This window comes from Phaenicophaeus curvirostris, chromosome 1 (genome assembly GCF_032191515.1).
Source record: "Phaenicophaeus curvirostris isolate KB17595 chromosome 1, BPBGC_Pcur_1.0, whole genome shotgun sequence".
In the NCBI taxonomy this organism is placed as follows: Eukaryota; Metazoa; Chordata; class Aves; order Cuculiformes; family Cuculidae; genus Phaenicophaeus; species Phaenicophaeus curvirostris.
The window spans coordinates 120,677,512-120,684,202 of NC_091392.1; positions in this window are offsets into that span (position 1 = coordinate 120,677,512).

Below are 6,691 nucleotides of genomic sequence, written 5' to 3' on the forward strand. Positions count from 1 at the left end.
AACAAATCAGGGCTGTGCTGTATCATCTTCTGCTGAATCACTTCTGGTTTCCCTCTGAGGGGGTGGAGGTCAAGCTAGCTTCTCCATTTTCTTTCCTGAAAAGGGGTAGTTTGGGTGCAGTGGTGTCAATCATACCTCAGTGGGCTAGAACAGATCCCCATAACACTTCTTCAGTTATGGGTGGGCTAGATTCCTTATCATATGGACATTTAGCTGCTGGATTATGTAAAGCACTGCAGCAATCAAACACTTCCTGCTGCTTTTCCAAAGAACTGCTGCAAGGACATTCACATATTGCACACAAGGATCCCAGGGAAGCTTGTACTTTTCTCTAGAGGTTTTGAGAACTTAAAAAGGTGAAATCCTAAAAAAAAAAAAAAGCCTAAAAAATACTAAAATTGAGTGGCACAGGCAGTTCCTGTCCAGTTCTGTTCCGCATTGGTAGCCCAGAGCTAACTGACATTCAACTGTAGGCAGTCAAAAAGAATAGAAATGCTTCTAAAATTTTCAAAAGTTTACGAAAATATGCAGAATCATTCCTACTTACTCTCTACTCAAAAAGGTGCTGACTCAGGGGCCTGCTTTCTGTAGTTGCCATTGCCAGACAGTTCTTGTTAGCACAAGTCAACTCACAACAGCAACATTTGTTTCATCTAGGGATCAGCTGCAGGTCGTAGAATCATAGAATAACCAGGTTGGAAGAGACCCACCAGATCATCAAGTCCAACCATTCCTATCAACCACTAAACCATGCCCCTCAGCACCTCATCCACCTGTGCCTTAAACACCTCCAGGGAAGGTGAATCAACCACCTCCCTGGGCAGTCTGTTCCAGTGCCCAATGACCCTTTCTGCCAAAATTTTTTTCCTAATGTCAAGCCTGAACCTCCCCTGGTGGAGCTTGAGGCCATTCCCTCTTGTCCTGTCCTCCGTCACTTGGGAGAAAAGGCCAGCACCCTCCTCTCTGCAACCTCCTTTATAGAGAGCAATGAGGTCTCCCCTCAGCCTCCTCTTCTCCAGGCTAAACAACCCCAGCTCTCTCAGCCGCTCCTCGTAAGGCCTGTTCTCCAGCCCCTTCACCAGCTTCGTTGCTCTTCTCTGGACTCGCTCTAGAGCCTCGACATCCTTCTTGTTGTGAGGGGCCCAGAACTGAACACAGTATTCGAGGAGCGGTCTCACCAGTGCTTTCTTGGGCACCTTCTTCTTGCTGACCAACTCAACTGAACAGAGGTTGAGAAAAGCAGTCACAGAGCAGCTAATGCACATATTGACTGTTATCACTGAGGCTGCATATTAATTGTTATTCAGACTTGCATTGTCAAATGCACTATTTTAGGTTTTATGCTACTCAGCCGAGGTCTTGAGCTCATGCTGATCAAGGATCATGAAGGAGACTGTGCAGCAAGTCAGTGAGATTTGTATGCTGAAAGTCACTCGTGCTTTGAGAGCCTGCCAAAAATAATGTTTCAGAGGCCATGTATAACACTGCCAAATCAAGGTGATGAATGGCTGTATCATTGCATTTGGATGCAGAATGAGGGTCAAGTTCAAAACAGCCTAGCAGTAGGCTATTCCCACAATCTAAGCAGAATGAGACCAGGGCATTTTGTAACCAATGTTTATTAAAAAGAAGTTGTTCAGCTCTGTTTTATTCTAAAGTGCAGTAAAGGAAGAGCGAAGAGAAGGTAGGTGACAAGGCAAGTTTAGGGCCATGCAGTGCCAGGCCTATCTTAGCATTTGGAATTTTTCTCTAGTTAGGCATAATAAAATAAGGAAAGGAAATGCCGATGGTCTCTGCTGGAATCTGTACGTATCTAGGCATTGGTTCTGCAACACTGGTGTTCACTCTCTTCTTCCAGGAATATAGATGTTTATATTTAATATTAATTTTAAAAATGGAAATAAGATGTCTGTAGATAAAATACTGCATGCTATTTTTCCCAAAGATGAGAGAGGTTTAAATTTAACTAATGAGGCTTAATTCTGAAATCACGCGGCCTTGTATTTCTTTCATTTATTGAAGAATTTTTTCTCCCTGGATAACAGGCAGGTGATACAGCAAGAAGTGTATCACTTTCTTCTATCTGGAGAAAAACAATGAAGAAAAACACAGATCGGGTACAGAAGGTGTCAGGTCTTGGCTGAATATTCTCCCCTCTCAGATTTTGCTTTTCAATTCCATTTACATTCTTCTCTTTAGTCACTGGATGCTTTTCCACTGCTTTTAGCTGGAAGAACTTTTTTTATGGCAAGTCACTTCTAGGTTCAAGACAGTTTTACCCATTTTTTTAGTCAAAGACCCATGTGACTGGGAGAGATATCACAATAACTCAAGTCCACCATGGTGACTGCTGAGGAGAAAATGAAGAGCTTACCTAAGAGATAATATTGCCTAAAGTAACTGTCAAGCATGATACTGCTAATTGCTATTAACTGATGAGAAATGCAATATAATTTCTGACGCTCACAAAGGACAGTGTGTGGAGGTGTATTGGGAACGTCATGGACAATTTAATTAAAATATCTGAATATTTAGTAATTGTGGCTGCATCCTACCATGTTTTTTGTGATCTCAGTGGTATCCTTTCTTATACAACACCCATAAGCTCTCAGAGTGATGACTAGCCAGTCCAAATCCACACAAAAATGCTAGTCCTTGGTGTGGCACTGTGTCCAGGTAATGACATAACAGACAGAGGATTAAAAAAAACACTTAATGTATATGAGTTGTTTGTAAACAAGAAACTCATGTGAGAGCTAATGATGCACATGGCTCAATGAAAAACAAATACAAAAAGAGAACAGCAAATGTAATTAATTGGAGTTTACAGCTGAGGCCATCTATCCAAATTCATCTATATAGTGTTGTCATAGTATCTAGTGATGGGCAAATCCACCCCGTTGGATCTGGTTATACTGGTTTAATAGATTTTAGTTGGTTCTACATCTGTGCTTAGATTACAAATTCACATGTACAAGTTATATTAAATCTCATGGCAGAACATTACGTTAGAAACATTAGTTAATCTTTACAGACTCAAATGATTGCAGAGCTATTCTAATTCAACAGTGATGATTTATACCAATCTTTTTATTAATTTATTGCCTGCCCCTAAATCAGGGAGTTGCTCTTCAGGTAAAAAGTCTCAGCTAAAAGAAGAACTGAACTCAAGGAAGACAGAGGACCTTGGTTCAACGTAGCAAGGAAGGTAATAAGGATGGAAGAATTTGTGAATTATGTATTAGTTTGCAGTTTGGATTCAGCTGCAGCAGAAATCTTGCCAAGGTGTTCTCTTTCCACACTTACCTCTCACCAGCAGATCTGGTACCTGTCTGTTTCCTTCAGTGAACAGTCTGATTTTGAACCATGTGCTAAATATTTATCAGTTTTTCCCCTCTTCCACCCAAACAAACCTCTTTCACTTATTTTTAAGAGCAGAGCTAGAGCAAGGCTGCACACATAAGGAGTTTGTTTCCCGCTCAGACACCTCATTCTGTGCTCCAGAGCTGGACCAAAAACACTTCCTCTCTGATCAAAGATTTTACTATGTCTCAAAGATTCCTCCTTTACTGCCACCAACCACTGGTCACGTAGGTCTGGAGTAAAAACATTGGCTGCTTTATTCTCTGTTCTCCTCATGCTTCCTCATGTCCTCCAAACACCCTCTGGCAGCACAGTGAGGGTTAAACCTGACTAGTACCAATTCCTGCAGTATGTGTTTGTCTGTGTGCAAGCACTGATGAACTAAGGTCCTACTCTTCTTGCAAACAAACAGTGGTAATTCAAATGTTTGCTGAAAAACAAAGGGAAGTGATGAAAGCCTGGATGAGAGGGACCATCTGCCTGCTTAGGCACAAATATTTGAGGGGAACTTTCTCCACTATTTTCTCAGTGAAATACTTAGCTGCTTACCTAATTGATCCTTCACTGTTGGTGTTTATGATCAAAAAATACTAACAGGCTCCACAGAGAAGTATGTTTCATTCTCCTGGACAAAATTGAAGGTGACAATGCTGTGAAGCCTGAAGGGTGAAGATGGGCTTCGCAGGAGAGAGGAAGAGGTGGCTATACTTTCATCAGACAAAGAGGTGACATTTTTAAATATCAGGTCTTTCATCTTTCAATTTCTGGGTACAGTCCAACCAGTTCTTTGAAGTGCGTCGCTGCTTTAGCTGTAAATAAAGAAACTTAATTTTAGGCCAGTTTGTGAAGCAGCACTCAGCACTATAGCCCATGTGGCATCTCCTCTTTTGAGAATCATAAAAGGTGAATTTATACAAAGAGGTGTTGCCTTACAATGGGTGCCACATTCTTATAGAATCAGAGATCAGAAATTAACATCTCAGCAATGCTGAAAAGTGCTTTGTGTCCAGAGAATGGAAAGTTAAATGGCTAGCCTGCACCAATTTTTCCTGTGCAGTAGTGCTAAAACCAGACAAAACCACCAACAGTTTGCCTGCTTTTATGAATTCAGCTTGCCCTGGTTTATATGGACGTGCGTGCATGTGTGTATGTATGTGCAGTTACTCCAGGTGAATGGAAAGAGGAGCTCCACCTAGAAAAACTGTCATGTATTTTGGGGCTGTTACAGACTTAGAGGGACGCTGGCAAAGGCTGGTTAATGCAACTGAAAAAAGTGTGGCTCATTAATCAGTGAAAAGATCTGTGATGCATCTGGAGTAGCCAGTTGTGCTTTATGAACAGAGTACCCCAGGTGAGTAAGTAGGGCTGCTGGACATGGAGTACAGCTGTATACACTGTATATGGATGGTGTAAAAGAAGACCTACATGTCTAGCCTTGCCTTAGCCATATTACGCAGGTACCCTTTGGTGTGGTCTAAAAGAATAAGCCAGTGATCTTTTTATAAAATTTATCAAAATGAATAATCGAGCAAACATAAACTGAAATAAGCATGCTACTTATTTACAAAACTAATAAAAATTCAAAAAACACAGTAATCAAATTATGTTCTCATGTAAGAATGAATCAATGGATTAATAGATTCAAAGTGCTTCCATACGAAATGAACACAATGAGCAATCAATTTAAATTATGAGGCTGCTACTTTCACTCTCAGTTGTTGTCACTAATAAAGTTGTGCTGAGTGAGTCAGAGGAAGAGTTATTTGCTTTCAGACCGGAAGTATTCGACATCCTTACCAAAACGCTCTGTTCAATTAGCTGAGGGACCACAGGCCACACCACGTGTTTGGTTTGGACTTAGGCGCTTACCAAGCAACAATGACAGAGCTGAAGGATATTCCTCTTTCAACCTAAACTATGTGCACCTATCCAGGTACAAACAATAACTCTTCACGTAACGTTTCTTAGTCTTGTGGCTGTTCCAGGGTGATGGATCTCATTACCAGTTCCCCTGCCCATACACACCGTTTGTAGGTTAGCAGATCTACCTGCTTAGCACAGGCAGGATTGGTAAATACTTCATGATGGCAGCTTTAGAACAGATTTTGACCTTGCCAGACCTTCCTGACTAACTCATTGGCAGGCTGACATTTATTTTTATGAAACTATGAAAGGTGTTTCTCCCTGAGTTGTACACAAATACTCATTTGTAACCTGGAGAGAAGGGTGGAAGGAGGAAGAGAGAAAATAAATAGACTTGAGTCAACTTGGCCAAATAATGATTTAGTGAGGAGCCAGTGATTGAATCTGCAAGCCAGACAAGTGCCTACTGACCAGGGCTGGGTGATGCCCAGGAGCCAGGCAAATGCCTGCTGGGCTAAGCTGCACCATGCTGAGATCCTGGAGCAAAGCTGCTCGGGAACCACTTGATTCAGTACTGGTGACACGAAAATTCTTGGGAGGCAATTTGGGGAAAACAAGGAAGGGATGGAAAATGTACTGCTCAACAATTCCCAAGAAAATATACACTCGGCGAGGCTGTGAGTTCTGATGACTGTAATGCTCCCTTCCTGAAACGAAGCTGAATCCCAGTGAGTGCCAGGGGAAAGAAGGGCTGGATTTATCCTGCGTAGAGATATGCTGAGAAAAAAAGTCTCTGGATATTTCTCTCACTAAAGAGTCTCACTAGGAGAGTTCAAAGGCAGATACTAGTAGGCTTTATCAAAAGAAAGAGCTTTCTATCCATCAGAGAGCAACAATATGCTGCCCAAGGAATATAAAGATAAGTTACTATAATTTCCTGCTGTGTTATTTTATTCTATAAGACAAACTATTACTTGCTTTCACAAATTTATAACAGTGACCATGCAAATTATGATTTGATGTCACAGGCAGTCTTAAAGTTTTGCCAGTAGGGGAGAGAAAAAGGTAATTGCAAAATGTACAATGACAGTAAACCAACAAAGCTAGGTGGTTATGTTAGCAATTATCCCTGATAGGCGAATGATTCTACTATATGTAAAATTCAAGAGGAAAATTTCTTTTAAAGAAAAATCCTTCCTACAGTTCTGATAACGGCCACAGGAAATGGATGATGAACCTTATGATGAGTTGGGTGAGTAGCATGAATGAGAGGAAGCAGAGAAGTCAGCTGAGATATCACTTGTTGCTTCCTGACAACTTCAGGGAGAGGTTGTCAGTCAAGGATTGTCTCTGAAGAAAGCAGACATCAAGCTGTCTGTGTTTGCTGGGAAGTAACTGGAGTGTTACAGACTCTGAATATGCAGTAAACAGGCAATGCAAGAAAGCACTTCAATGTCACTCCTCT